A 19,073-nucleotide genomic window follows, 5' to 3' on the forward strand; every position below is an offset into this window, starting at 1 on the left:
GGTTGAACCAAACTACATCATTAGGGGTAAGAGTCATAAGCTTCGAGACCAAGGGAGACGCTCCGGTCTAAACTTAGGGCGGGGTAAGTGTGAGGTAATCCACAGGTGGAGTAGAGGTGCACAACAAAGGAATGTTCCTTTCCCTTTATCGGTTCGTTCGCGGATGGAAACATAGGTATCGGCAAGCAAAACAGAACCGGGTTTTGGGTTAGAAAGACTTGAATGGCATTCATATCGACAAAGCCATTAACATTTGGGAAGAGCACAATACCATAGATGAGTAAAGCAAGGGTGGACTCAAAAGCGTCAATGTCAATTTTTAATCCATCAAGACAATCGGTGGCTTTTTGGTAGAGGAAGTTGTAGGATAGGCATTGCAGACCGGCTTTAGGGACAAACTTTTTCCTTAGATCGGTTATTTCATGGTGAAGGGTTTTTGCGAGAGCTTGGATTTGTTTAGGGGTGAGTTCAAGATTTTGAAATGGCACTTGGTTGAGTACGGGTAAACCGACCCAATGAGAATACTCCTCTAAAGTAGGGAAAAGCCGAAAATACGGGAATGTAAAACCATGATGAAGCTGGATCAAAAAGCTGGACCAAAGTATTAAGGAGCCCCTCATCCACCTTTTCCATGAGAATATCCATCAAATTACCATACCGTCCTCGAAAATGATCTGGATCCCTTAATCTCCTAGCTAGCTTCCTTAAGCTCTCCAAATCCGGTTTCTTGAATTCATACCTATGAGTTCTCCTTAAATCCTCCATTTCCTACGATGTTTACAAAAACTTCTACGTAAGTCCTTCGATTTTTTGGATGAAAAGAACTATTTATGAATGGATGCATGTATGTATGATTATGCATGGAAAGTATACAATGTTGGAGCTTAGGGACAACAACGCCATTTGGTAAGAACTATGGTTTCCAATTGTACAAGTAACAAGGGTTCTACCAAGGTTCCCGAATTACAACCGCCACAGAACTTTATCGGATACCGTGACAACACCCGGTCCAATAACGTTCATAGGAAAGTCTAGTTCGAGTGTAGCATTGCAAGTAGACTAATACCGAGACATCACCCGGCTTAGCCACCGCACTACATCCTAAAAAAGGCCAAGATGGGTTAAGGGTTACTAAGGTCCTTAGCGTTCAACGGAAACTTAAAAGCAATAGAGTCTAAGCGTGACAACACCCGCCGACATATATCACTTTAAGCTCCTCCGCTAAGTGTGGTTATCTCACGTGTGACAAGACACGAGAATACTCTCGGTATGCCACTATGAGTCTACCACCCCTATCTTATGTTTCACTCGAGTCCGGGTATAGGACTTTGCCTCACCACTCACGTAAAAGTATTTACAAAGTATATACAAATGATAAAGCAAAAGTAATAAAGAAAGAAAGGTGGGCTTAACCCGCGTAGGATCCCCTGTGAAGTCGCCATTTTTGTAGACCAAGATTTTCGGGTGTCAAGCTATTAATTGAACTTGAACCTTCAATCTACCGGACTTGCTCGATTTTATTCTTGGGAAGGGAAAAAGAGATTGAAAAACCCTTTTTGGATCCGGGGGTTGATTACGATTCGGGAAGGTGTTAGGCACCCGCGTCGTTCACGGTACTCCGTGAGAACCTCTTTCTAACTTTATTTTATTTGAAAAATTATTGATTAAAGTATGAGTGAAAGAATGGAGGGAGAAGAAGTAGGAGTTTTGGTTATTTTTGATTGATTTGAAAGGAATAAAGCCTCGCCTACGTACCCTTAAAAGGGATCAAAACCACCGTAGTTCACTCTTTAAAAAATATTTTTGTGGGTTAGGTTGATTTTAATTATCTTTGAAAAATGGTTTTCAAGAAGGAGATTGAGGGGCCTCAAGGCACTAGAAATAAAAATAGAAGTGAGGTTGTTTCATTTTATTTAAGAAATTGAGTCTAAGTTTAATTAAAGTTCAATTAGGAATTTGATTAAGAAAATAAAGGGAAAAATCACTTGGATTTGGATCCAAGGTTTATTATGAAAATAATTTGACTTTTGCTTATTTGATTTTTGGGATAAAAAAGGTTTTACCAAACTAACGGTAAATTGGCGTAACGATGCGAAAAGTAAAGCAAGCATGGATAAAATGGTGTAGTGTCGGTGTTTGTGTCGGTGTGTGCAATTACTAAGCTATTACATACCATTCCTAAATGCAAAGCCCACAACAAATTACATCATTCCCCTAATTATACACACTAAAAAAAATTATGGGGCTTTGCAATAGGAAAAACAAATGAATAGATACCGAAATTTAAAGCAAGCATGATTAAATGAGATATAGAGAAAGTTAAGGCATCAAATACTAAAATGCAATGCAATGATAAGGCATAAAATAGAGCAAGATGCATATGTGAGAAAATGCATAGGACATTAAAAGAATGCATGACCTAAAGTTTTAAAGCCAAGAACACAAAAGAATAAAATATGGAAACCAAAGTTTTAAAATAGATGAGACAATATTAAATAAAATGAAAGAAATTTAGAATCTGAAATTATGAAATGTAGTGAAAATATCAACGGTAAAAAACGATAAATAAAACAATAAAATAAACACATATATTTTTAGGATTTTTGGAGAAGTTTTGAATGAAACAGGGGTGTAAGTAACACAACGAGAGGGGTTTCGGTAGTAAAAGAGTAGAGAACATAAAGCTGGGCCTTCACTTGATCCATTGGCTTTGGATTTGATCCCCGACCTTTGGATATTACGATCATAAGGCTAGGAAATGAATATGCACGCAAGATGCGATGAAATAATTGCAACATGGAATTAAACGAGAGGTCTTCGGCGACCGTTAGATCTATAAGATGATAGATCTAACGGTCCTCAAGCCGTCACACACACAAAAACAAATAAAGCCTATGATATCAAACAAAAACGGGATCGTTGGATCGACAAAGAAAGCAGATCGGATGGTTGAAAGGAAAAGGGAAAGAACCAAAATAAACCGGTACGGTTCGTACGAACCGGACCGGTTCGCCGTGCTTATAAAAGGCCTAGAAGGCCGGTTCCCTTTATTCTTCCATCTCCCTTTCTCTCTCTAAGTAACAAAGCTCCAACTTCTCTCTTAAAACAAACTCGTCGGAGAAGAAGCAAGAGGAATTCCGACGCGGCGGCCGGCCGGTTTCCGGCGGCGGAGCCACCGCGTCGGAAGCTTAAAACATTTTCTTTTTTTTTTTTTTAAATTTTTTGTAATCCTCTTCTTCTTCTCTTCCTTGCTTCGGATCTGAGGTTATTTTTCAAAATCATTACTCAAAAGCCCTAGATCTACAAAAACATGTCATCACCAAAGTCTCAAACATGCATTAAATCGGTGCATTCGAAGGAAAAGCATTACCTCGATTACGAATCGGAGAAAACTAGCAAAGATGAAGGAAAACTTCAAGGAAAATCTTCGGATCCACGCGTTTTTTGCTCGATCTACTACCGTTACGTTCGGCTGCTTCCTCCTTCCCGAACGTTTCGGTTTCGTTGTGATAAACTCGAAGAGTTGTTGTTATATGCGACGAACGAACGATCTTTGCGAGATCTATTGTGTTGTTGTGATGTTGAAACCGAAAATGATGAATCCGAGATGATTTGCCATTTTCGATTGTATGAAGTGTTTCGGGAATGAAGTTTGTGATTATTGTGGCCTTAACTTGTCGCCGTTAGTGATGAATTTATGTGTGTTTGTTGGAATTCGAATCCCGGGAAGATGGAGGTTCATGAAGAACAAGGATGAACGTTCATCATGTTCTTCATTTTTGTGGTTTTTGATCCGTAATTTGGATGAAAGAGAATGGGATTTGCGTTTGTGTAATTAAAGCTGCGGCCAATCAATCATTCGGGAATAAATTCGACACCGTAGACTATATATAGTAGAAAATTAGGGTTAACACCGACTACGATGCAAAAGACAATATTACCCTTAAAGTCTCGATACGGGTGAACGGCAAGGCAAAAAGAGGATTGGAGAGCAAGTTTTAAAACCGAGCCAATAAGAGACCGCCACATGGACACAAAGGGACCCAAGGACTTAACCAACACAACATAAAATAAATAATAAAAACAAAAGGAAAAGGTCACTCACGTGACTAAAAGAAAAAGAAATAAAATAATTAATAATAATAATACTAAAGGTAATAATAATAGTAATAATAAAAAATAATAATTTATAATAATAATAAAAGGATAACGAGAATGAAAACATTATCTTAAATGAGGTATTTTAAAATACCTCTCTCGCTGAAATTTTGACCGAAATGTCCGAAAGAAAGCGGCGTTTTAACGTGCGAACAAAATTCTTTTAAAGCGGTTCTAAAGACGGACAAAAGGAAATTGTAAATTAGAAGCTTTTTAAAGGAAATTAAAACAAAACATAGGACGCTAAATTCTTAAAAAGAGCGCGTAAAACATTTTAAAAGCTAACGCGCAAAAGAAATAACTACACGAAACTTAGACAAAAAGAAATTCACTTTGAACTCGTAAAATAAAGCCTCAAAATTTTAAAAGACGACTAAATGACTTTTAGATAAATAAAGCGAAAAAGATCTTGAGACGTTTTTAAAAATGAATGGGAAAAGAAATGACCGGTCCAAAATTGCAAAGATAGTCCAAGAAGAACAAGATCACATTTCGTACAAGAAGAGTCAATGATTGGACTAATCTCAATGATTGAACCTACAACAGTTGATGAAGCACTTTCGGATGATGGATGGATCCTAGCTATGCAAGAAGAGTTGAATCAATTTCAAAGAAATGATGTGTGGGATCCGGTACCCAAACCTCGGCACAAGAACATTATTGGAACAAAATGGGTATTCGAAACAAGCCGAATGAGCAAGGTGAAGTAACAAGAAACAAAGCAAGGCTTGTTGCACAAGGGTATAGTCAACAAGAAGGCATTGATTACACCGAAACGTTTGCTCCGGCTTGCAAGATTGGAAGCAATCGGGTTACTTCTTTCCTTTGCGGTTAATCATGGCATAATATTATATCGGATGGATGTCAAGAGTGCATTTCTCAATGGTGTCATAGAAGAAGAAGTGTATGTTAAGCAACCTCCTGGATTTGAGGATATTAAATATCCCGACCATGTTTTTAAACCGAAGAAATCACTATATGGCTTGAAACAAGCTCCCAGAGCTTGGTATGATAGACTAAGTAATTTCTTAATCAAAAATGATTTTAAGAGAGGACGAGGTTGACACTACACTCTTCGAAGGACCCTTGGGAAAGATATTCTTGTTGTGCAAATATATGTTGATGATATAATATTTGGTTCTACTAGTGCATCTCTTTGCAAGGAATTTTACGAGTTAATGCGGGATGAATTTGAAATGAGCATGATGGGAGAGCTGAAGTTCTTCCTTGGCATTCAAATCAATCAATGCAAAGATGGAGTCTATGTTCATCAATCAAAGTACACAAAGGAGCTTCGAAGAAGTTCAAACTTGAAGATTGTAAAGTGATGAACACTCCAATGCATCCTACGTGCAACCCGAGCAAAGAAGATGAAGGAGCTAAAGTAGATCGAAGGCTGTATAGAGGTATGATTGGTTCTTTGTTATACCTCACTTTGCATCTAGGCCAGATATTTTATTCAGTGTATGCTTGTGTGCAAGATTCCAATCAGGATCCTAGAGAATCTCATATGACCGCCTTGTCAAGAGAATCTTCGTGGTATTTGAAGGGAACAACTAATCTTGGACTCCTTTATAGGAAATCCTTAGATTATAAGCTAATTGGATTCTGTGATGCCGATTATCTTGGTGATAGGATTGAAAGAAAATCAACCAAGTGGCAATTGTCAATTTCTCGGGTGATAATCTTATATCTGGGCTAGCAAAAGACAAACAACTATTGCTATGTCTACGGCGAAGCGAGAATACATTTCACTTGCAAGTTGTTGTACACAACTACTTTGGATGAAACATCGGTTGGAAGATTATCGTATAACCGCTAACGGTATTCCCATTTATTGTGATAATACCGTCGCTATTTGTTTGTCTAAAAATCCAATTTTGCATTCAAGAGCTAAGCACATTGAAATCAAACACCATTTTATCGTAGATTATGTTCAAAAAGGAATTTTAGATATACAATTCATTGATACCGAAAATCAATGGGCCGATATATTTACTAAGCCTTTAACTCGTTGAAAGATTTGATTTTATAAAGAAAAATTTGAACATGCACTTCGTGTCCGATTAAATGTTTGCTTGCTCCCGAATAGGATTTTAGGTTACGAAGTTAGTTCGAAGCGGTAGTCCATCGAAGCTCTTTATTGAGGTTTTGAGGAAAACTCGCTTCGATGATGACATCGGCATCCGAAGTCCGGAAATTTGGATTTGTTGCTTCGAATAGTTGAATTAGTGGAAACGTTGGGAGTTACTTTTTAAAGTAACTTCGGCCCACTAACTTGGTAGTTACTTCCTGTGAACTTCTTACGTGGCCTCGTATGTGTTGGTGTATAACTAAAAAGGGCAATGATGATTTAATAGCTATGAAAGTACTTTTCACGCGCCCCCAATTTTGTCATTAATGTTATGTTTGTTTGTCTCTTTTGAATTGCAATCGTTTTACTTTTAACACTTTGTCAATTCACACACTACTCACTCACAACAAACACATTTGCTCTCAAACCTTTTGCGAAGTAAGCGCATTCTCTCAACCTTAGAACCCTAAAATCTTCATCTTCTTCAAATCTTCGTCAATCATCAAATGGCATCATCAAGCTCGCAACGAAAAGATTCGGTATCTACTTCAAGAATGGTCCCCGAATATGACTACGAGAGGAAGAAGCATGAAATTGGAAGAATGGGATTTGCAAGTTCGGATAGAGAATCCGGTGGACTTTGATTCTCCGAATTTTCATAGGTGTTCTATCGAAGCTACTATGAAGAGCAAGGACTCATGGATTATTTCGAATGTTGAATGGACCAACATATGAAGCTGCGGTTAGACACTTCGGGTAAGAGCAAAATTTTACAACAAAGCGGCATCCTTATCCGAGGAAAGTCAAATGGTGCTAATGTATCCCGAATTAGAAGGGAAAACAAGAGAAGAAATGGGTCTTGCGCCATTTGTTGAAGATGAAATCAGGTCCAAGCATACGTGGTATTCCAATAAGAATTGCACAATGGCACATAGAGTATGTTCTCAAGGCTGCGGCCTCCGGATACTACTACGGAATTGATCTTTCGTATGCCGCCGAAAAACGCATTTGGAAAAAGCAAGCCAACTTGGTGATTTACAATTCGAGAAGGAGAAGAAATATCTTGAATTGAGCATGGAAACCAAGATGCTTCGAAGATTCGAATGAGACCCCGTTTCCAAGTGGTGACCGTGTGAAGCCAAATCTAGCTCGAAGGTCCTTCTCCGGCACTTCATCAAGAAGGAAAAGGTGAATGTGCCCAAATACGTGTTCAAGTACTTGGTAGAGTGTTTGAAGCGAGTCGGCCTCTTTGGATAAACCCCGGGTTCCTTATGGAAGACTCCTCTCGGAGATATTCTATCAAGGAGGTATCTTGAACAGTCTCGGTCAATCTCAAGGCTTCACGGATCAGCTACTTGACACAAAAGCTGGAAAATTCATTAATGCTCATACTCTATTGAATATGAAGCTAATCGCTGAAGTCACCAAACTTCAAACCGATTTAAGTGAATCACTTGTTATGTCCGATCTTATGAAGGACTTTCCACCCATCCGCAAGAAGGATCCCATTGAAGTGCAATTGTACTATATCAAGGAACATTTTGAGGCAACCAATGAGAGAATCGATTGGAAGATATTCCGGAGGAAATGTATGGTGGTGCTCGCCACGAGCCGAGGCGTAAAGTCAAAAAGGAAGATGACTGCAGAGCAATATCTAGAGGTTGAACAACCTCGCTAAAAAGGCAAAAGTTGCCGCCGACAAGCTCAAAATTGGTAGTTCATCGGTACCTTCTATTGAAGAAGCCATTGAAGACATGGACTCCGGGATGATCATGGGTGTTGACATTTCTCTTGATCAACCTCGCTATACCAAAGAGGAAGAGAAAGCCGGCCTTGAGGAGAACCAAGGATTTTCCTCATATCACCTTAAGAGCTCAAGCCGCTTCGATTTAAAGTTAAAAGAGCTACAAGAGAAGAAAGCAAACTCGAAAAAGTTACGGAAATTGCCGCCGAGCTACGAGAGTCCGTAGTTTCGAAGCCAAGCAAAATTGCGGGTGTCCGGTGAATCGCTAAAGAGGATTCGATCCCGAACGAGAAAAGGTAATTAATATATCTTCGTATTCCGCATCCGCATCATTATCGAGATTCGATGATTACCGATGATGATGTACCCCTAGCTCAACTTTTTCAAAAACCGGTAAGAAGCCAATCAACATCAACCAAAACCAACGATAAGCCCTCTTCGTCAACTTCTTATGAACCAGTTGGCCACATAATTAATGAGAAGTTAGCTGAACCGGGCCGAGCAGAGAGAAAGAGTCATTGATTCTATCTTTCGCCTTAACCCTCAACCCCTTTGCATTCAACCTCTCAACATGATTCCTCCCGAAAATGTTGAGTCCACCTCGAAAAAGCCTCCGAAACAACTCCGAAGCAATCGCTTCGAAAATGTTGTTTCGAGAAAACCCTCATCAACAAACACCCGAACCACATAAACCCACAACACCCCCACAATCACCAAAAGCCATCATTGACCCCCAACTCAACAATCAAACAACAACTTCACCACATCAACCATCAACCGAAACCGAACTTCAACCTTTACCCGAACACTCTCCCGAACCAACTCCCATGGATGTTGACATCTCTCTAGTCAATGTTCCAGCCTCAACCTCCACCACACACATTGTTTCGACCAGCCTACATCTTCTAACACACAAACACACCTTACCATTCCAGTTCCTAACCCTATTCAAGATTTAGAAATCGGTGATTCCGATCTTGAAATCCTTGAACATCCACCCACAAACATCCCGGAATCCGGATATATCAATTCCGAGCTTCGACAATCTTGAGTCGGATGCACAATCTGGTGGATCAAAGAAGGACGATTGATCTCACGGGTGCATATGAAGACTCTGGGTATCTCTTCGAACCGGGCAGTGGGGTTATTGAAGAAATCAAGGCCAAATGCATCGAGTCAAGCAAGCTTCGGTCGGAAGGGTAATGGAGCATGTGAATCGTAGTCCGAGAGTAAGAAGCTCTACACCGCTCTTGGCAAACCAGCCTTTCTTCTTTGAAACGGATTACTTGACCAGAGAAGCAAGGCCGTGTAAGCTTCGAAGAAACAGATGACACAAAGAAAGAAGAAGCTAAAGAAAGGGAACAAGCTCTTCTTCGAGGCAACAACAACTTGAAGAATTGTTGAAGAAGAAGATTGAAGAAATGGAAGAGATGAAGAAACAACAACAAACCAACCCTTAGTTGCACACCCTTGTGTTTTTCTTTGTTTGTTGTTTGTTTTATTTTCTTAGTCCTTGCTTCGAAATCATCTTGTCTTATTTCTTTTGCTTCGAATGCTTACCGATTCGACCGTTTAGGCGCTTCGACAATTGAATATACATGATTTTTGCTCTGATTTATTTAGTTCATTGCTTAGTATACTCTCTCACGTTTGAGTTTTTCTCATATCTTTTTGTCTTTTGTGCTTAGATTTATTTTAATTTTTTTGATAATGACAAAAGGGGAGTATATGTGACAAGTATTTAAAGGCTACGAGCCCCATTAATGGCATTTGAAATTTTTGAAAAACTTCTATCTTTTTACCTTATTGGTATAAGCTATGAATGAACGAAGGAGTATCAAAATTCAAGTAAAGTTAATTGAACCATTCTTCTTATCTATAAGTTAATTCTTTCAATGATTCAATTTTGCTTTTAAGTTACGATAATATTTATTGCGTGCAAAATGAATTTAATTAACCTGGATAGAACTTAGGGGGAGCTTACAAACCTCACCTTAAAGACTATCGGACTCGGGGGAGTTTGAGCTTACAAACCTCGGATTCGAGCTTACAAACCTCGTAACCCCAAAGTCAACTTGTTAATTAGATTAACAACAATTGATCAATTTTAAATATTTTTGTTTGTCATCATCAAAAAGGGGGAGATTGTTGGAACAAAATGTGTTTAACAATAAACCTTAAAGAGTTTTGATGATAACAAGGTATTAAAAATTGTAAATTGGATTAGCTAATATTTGTTCAAGTGTACGGGACCATAATTATAAAGTTACATCATCATTGGTTCGAATGAGCAAATAAAGAGCTATGGAAACAACAAAAATTTGAAGCTTGGACGCTCCCGAAGGCAACTTGCTCCCGAAGAAAAAGCGCTCCCGAAGTCAAGATGCTCTGAAGAATAGTGCTCCCGAAGACAAGAGGTCCGAAGTCACATCATCGAAGCCGCATCATCGAAGCTGCAGAAGTCATCTCATCGTAAGCTGCATCATCGAAGCCGCATCATCGAAGCCGCATCATCGAAGCCGCCTCATCGAAGCCATTTCACCGAAGCCGAATATCAACTGGATTTGCAAAGAATCAAGAATTGAAGAATCATCAATGCAAAAGCCGTCTATTGGATTCGAAAACACAAACAAAGGATTAGTGGAGCTTGCAACGGTCATTTCAAAGGTGTTTGAAGGTGTGTGTTTGCAATTTGGACGAAAGCGTTGACATTGTACTTTGTACGAATTGTACAACCACGTTCTCCACTACTCGTTTTGTGTCCGCACTTCAAGACAAGAAAACAGCTCCGAATACGGTCTCGCTCGCATAGATGTTCCTTTGGATAAGGAATGGATTTCAAATTTGTTCTTCATAGGACAACAACCAAATCGTGCAAAAGATCATTGGTGAAAGATCAAGCTTCAACAACGACTCTTTGGTGTGCCGGTAATTTCACAACGTCTCTTTCACACCTCTATATAAAGGAGTGAAGACCTAGAGAATTGGTAATGCAAGAACGCCGAACGAAAGACTCACAAAGATTTTCACAAGTACCAAACCTCTGCTGAAATTGTTCGCATTCACTTAGAATTTCGTGTCTCAAAGTCATATCTTAGAAATTCTTAAGTCCATTGAGTCCGTATCTGATTTGTTTTGTGAGCACCTCGATTGTATATCAAGTGTTCAACCTTAAACAATTTTCTGTGTAATTTTGTTTAGTTAGGAAGTCTCTTGCGGTTGTGCTTGAGCAGGAAGTCTCTTGATTGTGTTCTTGAGCAAAGGAAGTCTCTTGCTTGTGTGCTTGAGCATTGGAAGTCTCTTGCTTGTGTGCTTGAGCATTTGTAATCAGATATTACTCATAGTGAAATCTCCTTGGAAGTGCAAGGGGACCGGACTACTTCCGGATTGTGGAAGGAACCGGTATAATTGCTTTGTGTCGTTCTTCTTCTCTCTCTCTGTTTTATTCCGCCGCATTTAGATTCGATCATCACTTCGAAGCTGTCTCACTTAGCTTCGATCGGTGTATTCGGTTGTTTAGAGAAACGAAGAATTTTTCAAAACACAATTCAACCCCCTTCTTGTGTTTTTCTCACCTTCACAATTAGAGCACGTAAATCCTTTGAGTTAGAACCATCCGGAAATCTTTCAAGCGCGTCTTGCTTCCTATTGAGTATAAGATCTTTTATCCCAATCTTAAAAACAACCTTATTGTTCATAAAAAAGTACATATCCATTGTTCTTTTAGGAAATTCACAATTCTTTTAGTTAATGCATATTTTGACTCCATGATTGCCTTATCTTCTATAACTATGAAATTGATCAATGTTGAAACAGAGCTCGCGCACGAATGAAATTGGAAGTGTGAACAAAAAATTAAAAATCAAAACTCAAATCTTACTTTAACTACAAATAGATTGTTTGGTTGAAGAATAACAGCCTTAGCACATCTCAAAACACACATAAACAATTAAAATGCAAAATAGCTTTCACCAAAGTAAATGCTTTTAAGGGCCATCTATCCTCCAAATAGCAACATATATTTCACCAACAGCAGATGAGAGGACACACCAAACGGATATTCGAAAAATAAGATATGGCCATATCATATAAAAAAATATGAATCCTACCAAATGACCAGAGCATTTTTGTAATATTTTTTTATCGGGACAACCGAAAATATTCAACTGCAAGTAATAAGGCGATTACCAAAATCGGGAATCATCTTCATAAATCATAATATTACATACACATTGCAGATTCATCTAAACCATGACTCACCGAAGATCTTTCGACCGAGAAAATTGTGTTTATGGTTTAACATCCAATCAACAAAAACATGGAGCAAAAAGGAAAAACTATTTTCATTCTAATTATAGTGATAATAATAATAATAATAACACAATAAATTTTGTAATGACATTGTCAAATAAAATGCACGTGAGAGTAAGAAAAATTCTAGTTGTTATATATCAATTTCACAGCAAATAATATGACAGCATAAGAGAAGCAAAATTAAGGATTACCTCAACCGTCGAAATCAAATGGATCGGCCACCGCGACTCGGACGAATGGTTTCGAAATTCATTACGATGCGGTTACCCGAGACAATAACAATGGAAAAGTTGAATCTCATCACCGAAGATCAAACAAAACGAAGTAGATGTGATCCGGGTTTGAGAAATTTGAGATTTTCATTATTGGGGTCCGAAAGCGAAAGAAGAAGGCGGAAGAATGATGTAAAAAAGGATTAATAGGGTCTCGGGGGTGAAGAAACACACCGAAACGAAGGATTATTAGGAAGTAGAGAATAGAAGTAAGATCCGATTTGTTGTTTGAACGAGCTCGCACTTAATCTCATTATTCTCGTGCGTTCCATTTCGATTTCGAGAGGTTACAGAGATAGACAGGTTTAGGGTTTAGAGCATCACATAGATATTTGGAGGAAGAAGAAGAAGAAGGCAAGAAGTAGCTATTAGAACATGAGAGAGTTAGAAATGCAAAATTTGGTTCGGTGTTGTGAGAGAGAGGGGGTTAGGTCGGCGTGATGGTTTTTAGGGAAGAGAGAGGCTCGTTGAGCGTGCTTAGTAATTGACATAGTTTTCCAATGCTTTAGCTGCGATAATGGAAATGTGAGATTCAAATTTCAAATTTTTTGGAGCCATTTTTTTAGGTTTAGGGTTATGGAATTAGGGTTTGCATGTTTGCTAGGATTAGATACTAGACTTTCCACCCGTGCCGCCGCACGGATCATATACATACTAAATGTAGTAGACGAAAGAAAATTTTAATATCTCAATTACGACTTACAATGTTAATGTCATCATTTTTTAGTACAAATATTCATTTTGTTTTTACATGCCTACAAATTACGGAATACTTCTTTAAATACTACGTTCGAAGTACCGTTAACGCATACACCATCTACCGGCAATATTTTGACACCATCTTCATGCAAAAAATGTTATAAAAATCTCGAAGAGCATGTCATCCTTTTGTCAAGTAAATGCATATGTTGTTCCTCTTCACCAATACCTCAAACTCGTTGCATGGGTCGAATTTACTATAATTTATAAAAATAAAATATACCATATTAAAATGTTGATGTTAAATAAGTCGTATAACATTAACCTATTTTTTTTTTAGGAATTTAACCTATGTTATTATAAATTATGAAATACTTCTTTATATACCACATTCAAAGTTACATTAGTTTCTTTACCGTATTCACCGGTTATGAATATCTTCAATCATTCTCTTGCACTAACTCTTGAAATTGCAACGTATAATTGATCATAGAAAAAATACGAAGTTGGTAGATATATTCCAACATGTCTAAGCAACCGTCATGACTCTTATTAATAGTCATTGCAAATGAAACAACTGAAAGAAATTTCTTCATTGAAACTTGAAAAAATTTCATATATCGAAGGTGTCAAAGATAGCATGGGAAAAAAATTTGTCACAAATTTTGCTTTCGAATATCACATTTCATTCAAGCACATATTTTTCCCGTCCTTCTTATTATGAACCTTGTTTCATTGGATAATCCTAATTTTTTATCTACATTTCTTAATAGCATGACTTGCACTCAAACTTTAATCTAAACTTACGGTTTGGAATTCTGAAGTAGAAATTGTGTTCAACAATTTATGAACATCATCAACTATATCACTATCCAAGTTGCACCAATACGGAGTATCGTTACTCAAATATGTTTTCTCTTCACCTAGTCCAACATATAAACGTTGTTCTTTTAAAAAAAAAAATGTATTTTGAGGAGCTAATTTAGAAATATTTTGGAAATAACTTATGTCTTCCATATTTTTCAAAAGTTTCAGATATAAACCTTGAATGAAAATTGGTTAAAAAAATATCACTTTAGACTTCAAACCAAAAACAATTTTAATGAGTCTTACCATGTTGAAATGCAAAGCAAAGGCTATTTTTTTTTGAAGAAATACAAAGCAAAGCTATTGTAAACTTTTGTCTTAACCATGACACTAATTCATAAGAGTTGCTATAATCATTTTCAAATTTCGAAAAATAATTGGATTAAAACCACAAACACACGTAACAGACAATAAGACTATAAGAGCCATTATTGTTACCATTAACTGTGTTATCACAAAAAAATATAGACATACTAATATAAAAAATCTATCTTTATTATTAACTGAGTTCCAAAAACTACAAATATACTAAATAAAAAGAGGAAAGTAGTAAGGAATTCATGGACAATGCTTCATTAAGCTTGCCCAATAATCATACATAAACTCCAAACATCTTTGCAAATATAGTGAGAGAAAAAAAACTTCTAGAAATTTGACCATAAATTCAAGTTATACAACATTAGTTTCTCAACCAAATCTTTCCATTTCAAGCTTCAAATTTAAAATGATCTCTTGAGGTAGATAGGTACATGCAGACAGCCAGACACTAATCAAAATGATAATGACATCACAAATCATTAACTTATACCAATATTAAACATAGTTCGTTTTTTCCAACTCTTCCAACAATTAACTATTCTTAAAGATGTTTGACCAAAAAAAAACTAATCTTAAAGATGTGCATGTAAGTTTTCATTTTAAGATAGAAAAATGAGATAAAAATGTATCCTTCACTTGCTCCTCTTCGGATTGAATTTCCATTGTGGTGAATTAAAAGAACATAGTGTGACAAAGAAGGAAGGGACAATAGATATGTTTATGTATCACAAAACATCGTAAAAAAAAAAAAAAAGTAAAAGCAAAACATTCTTAGAAAAGAGAAAATCAATCTCGGTACAGATTGTAACAGTGACTTTCTATGTAAAATTCAAATTATCTTATCAACACTCTACTTATTACAACAAAATAAATAATCAAATGAAAAACTCAATGCAACTTGTTCACAAACTACATGAGATAAAGAATGATTCAAATGAAAACAAATATATGAGCCATATAAGGGGTAACAATAAAATTGAAAATCATAAATGACATATTGTGCAAGTGGGGGCTTGATGAAAAGGCTTAGGTCACGAAGATGGATATATAGAAAAACAAATCTATCATCTAATTGGTTGCATCTTAGAGAAGCGGAATGAGTCCCCCAACTACAAAAATAAAGAAAAGCAAATATGAAACAGAGTAAATAATGAAGAAAAGTTCAAAACAGAAGAGGATTCACAATCGTAGGAAATATAGATGCGAAATAGAGATGAATGAAAAAATGAGGGACTTTGATCTTCCACGGGTGGCACTCTTCAAACTTCACCGCCATCCCGGCTTCGTCAACCTCAATTCATGGCCTTTCGCAGTGTGACCGCAATGGACCTAGAGGGAGGAGAAGGAGGAAAAAAGGAAATAAGGGGGATGAGATAAATCAACAACAAAAAATTCAACCATAACTATCATCGAATATTAAATTAATCGAAAAGAAAAAGAGATTGGACAGTGAGGTTGACAAAGTTCATCAAGCAAAATTTGGATTTGATAAGAGGTTGAACAACCTCTGTGTTTGAAAAAAAATGAATGAATAATTTCAAAAAAAAAATTATAAAAATAAATTTAGAGAGCGAGTGGGTACAGTGGACGGAAGAGAAAGATACCACCATGGCACCATGAGAAAAGTAATTGCTTCATGTGCTGAAAGAAGATGAATTGAGCAAACTAAGAAACAATGAGTCATTGCGTCAACCGTTTTCAATGCATTAACTCATAGTTTTCAAAATTTAAAATTAAATGCTGATAGTTTCAAGGCTAAAATTCCAAGAGGTGCAAGAGGTGGGGCATTGGTAAACAAAAAGAATATTAATTATCTTGTTGTTTACAACCACATGTGTGTAAAATATAGGGGGCGGCAGTACATTTGTCAGCATAAAGATCAATTAAGTGTGCGTAAATCATGTTGTGTAAGTTTAACATAGCAAAGGATAATGAACTGATGCCATTAAACTGCTAAGCAAAATGTGTAAACCACATTTAATTCAGGTTAGGTGGTTCCAAATTGAGTTAGGTATCTAATTAACCACAGCTGTAATAGAAACAATTAGCATCAATGGATCGATTAAATATAATAGTGTAGCATAATTGATTAAATAATGTGGAGAAAAAAATGAAAAACAACTGCAATAATACCAAGGCTGCAACTTGAACCGAACGAAATTAAACCAAAAATGAGTCCCAAGACTCAACTAAAACTCATGATGCTGCAATTTGAGCAGAATGGAATTAAAAAGAGTCCAAATACTTTTTTTTAAAAAAAAAAGTCTAAACATCCAAATGAGTACACAACATCAAACCCCAAGTACATCTCATTGCAACTGCATTCAAAATTAAAAACATCTACTCAGTTAGTTCCTTCTTAATCTCAACAAACTTCGGCATTTTTGTGGTTGAAGGGCTGAGTAGAACATTCTTCAATGGTGGTGGATACATCAAAATCACTAAACATCCTCTTTCCTTTAATTTGCACAACATGGATGGAGTCTTATCCTCAACATCATTCTGAATGATTTAAATCAAAAATCAGTCTAAATTAGCATCAAACAAATCATGTAATATAATACGAAATAAATAAACATATAAATGGGATTCTAGGTGGTACCTTCTCACAACTTTTATCAATGTTTGAAGCAACCCCTTCAAATATCACCAACATTGTTGATAAAATGGATTGGAAATCCCAAAATCATGTCCATACCTGAAGTTTGATGAACCTCTTCAGTCTCTTTCACTGCAGAATGGAAAAACACAAATGAATGGTTGAAACAAACAAAATTGAGAAAAGAAAGATGAAGCAAAAGAAAGAAAATAAAAGGGGATCGCTTACTATTCTGAAATTTTTGAAGAATATGATGAAAGTTGGAGTTTGAGTGTTTTGGTATTAAAATTACGATGAGGGAATATGAATTGGTGTAATGATAATTAGTGAGTTATTGGAAATGGTAATCAGTAATTGAAAAAAAAAAAAAAAAAAAGGTCATCCTTACAGTGTTGTATGTGAACCGAGGAGTGAAAGAATACTTGCATGGAAAAGTGCATATATATAGACACAACAGGTAGTTGATAATTGGAAAAGTTCATGGAAAATGCAACATCGTTATTAATGGCATGGGGAAGTTACAAAGAGAATGTAGTCTGATCGATTATAATTAATTATATAAAATAGGAGCCAATTTAATTAAGCAATAGAGATTAATCTAACGGCCGAAAAGATTTGGAGCCAAAAAATTAGGTTATGTAAGTGGGATTAGGGTTAGGATGACTGCTAGGATTAGATATAAAAGATTTTGAGATTTAAAACGACATGTTATAGACTCTGATTTTATATTACATCTCAGTTCAACTCTATTTTATGATAATACATTTATAATTTAACAAAAATATATATTATTAATGTTTACTTAGATCGTTGATCTCGTAGGTCTAATATTTTATGATAATACATTTATAATTTAACAAAAATATATATTATTAATGTTTACTTAGGTCGTTGATCTCGTAAGTCTACAAAAAACCTTTTGTTGTAAACCTGAACTTTTTTAACTAAAACGACTTTTAAAAAAAAAAATATTAACCTTTCTGATTTTTTTTTTAAAAAAAAAAACAAATCTAGCCTGACCTAGACCATTCTTATGGTAGGTCGTAAACCTCTTTTAATCGGTCTAACATATTTTCACCTCAAAGTTATTTGATTTTCAGGCAAATAAACTTGGGGGCTGCTATGGTGAAGTTGCTTTTGTGACTTTTTTGGAAAAGTCGCTTATGTGGCCTAATAGGAAAGTGCCACGTGGATGTCTTTTTAAATCGGTTAATTGGAAAAGCGATTTTAAAAAGCTTTAATTTTTGGAAAAAAGATATTTTTATTTTCTTTTTTATTTTTATCTTCATTTTTATCCCTTAGGATTGTATTACCGGCTCTGATACCAGATTTGGATTGGGGTTTTCGGCGGAATTTTCGGCGGATTTTTCTCGAACTTGATTTAACATTTGTTCGATTTTAATTAACCCTTGAAAAGGTTTTAAGAAAGTTTTAGCTCTTTCTTTATGTATATTAGTAAGATTTTCTAAATCTTCTATTTCGCTTAATAGGTCTTCAATATATTCTATATGATATATTACAAACTCTTTAGAATGAAAAAGGGTCCGTCTTAAGACAATTCTTCTATGATAAAATTCTATATCGTAAACTATTTTTTCTAATCTCTCTTTAAAGAGTTTTAATTTCTGTTATGAGACCTAAACCAGGCATATTTATTTATAGTTTTTGGTTTATATTATTAACTCCGTATTGATAAGGTTTTTATAGAATCATGTAGCTTTTTAAGCTCATTTTCTTCTTTAATTTTGAAATCCTTTATAGGTGGTTCGAATGAAATATTATTTGAGGATGAAGTATCATCTTCAAATATAGTTCGAGAGTTAAATGATTTGTTAAAATCCTTTTGTTCTCTATTTGGTGATGTTATTCGAAGACTTTGGCTTCTAAACAATGGTTTTTCTCGTTTCTTCAAACAGATTCTTTTCGCTTCTATTAAAGAAAAGCCGTTTCTTGCGATATTTTTAAATATTGGTGTTTCCAATGTAATTAATGGTGTAAACAACTCATCAATGTGAATTGTGTCTTTTC

General features: G+C 36.0%; 2 long non-coding RNA genes across 3 annotated transcripts in view; both read right to left on the reverse strand.

Moving 5' to 3' along the window:
- The window catches only part of LOC146896741 (uncharacterized), a 32,058-nt gene extending 19,614 nt beyond the window's left edge, over nucleotides 1-12,444 (reverse strand). For both annotated transcript variants that reach the window (XR_015021889.1, XR_015021888.1), the window contains exon 1: nucleotides 11,857-12,444. This is a non-coding gene — a long non-coding RNA (uncharacterized LOC146896741). The remainder of the gene's footprint in view (nucleotides 1-11,856) is intronic.
- Nucleotides 12,445-16,556: 4,112 nt separating this feature from the next.
- LOC146896742 (uncharacterized) lies at nucleotides 16,557-17,815 on the reverse strand. The gene is made up of 3 exons (XR_015023112.1): nucleotides 17,274-17,815; nucleotides 17,049-17,177; nucleotides 16,557-16,948 (listed from the first exon to the last, which is right to left on the reverse strand). It is a non-coding gene; the product is annotated as an uncharacterized LOC146896742 (long non-coding RNA).
- Between the last annotated feature and the right edge of the window lie 1,258 nt (nucleotides 17,816-19,073).

This window comes from Medicago sativa, chromosome 8 (genome assembly GCF_051527215.1).
Source record: "Medicago sativa cultivar Bolivia chromosome 8, Bolivia_mono, whole genome shotgun sequence".
NCBI classification, from domain to species: domain Eukaryota; kingdom Viridiplantae; phylum Streptophyta; class Magnoliopsida; order Fabales; family Fabaceae; genus Medicago; species Medicago sativa.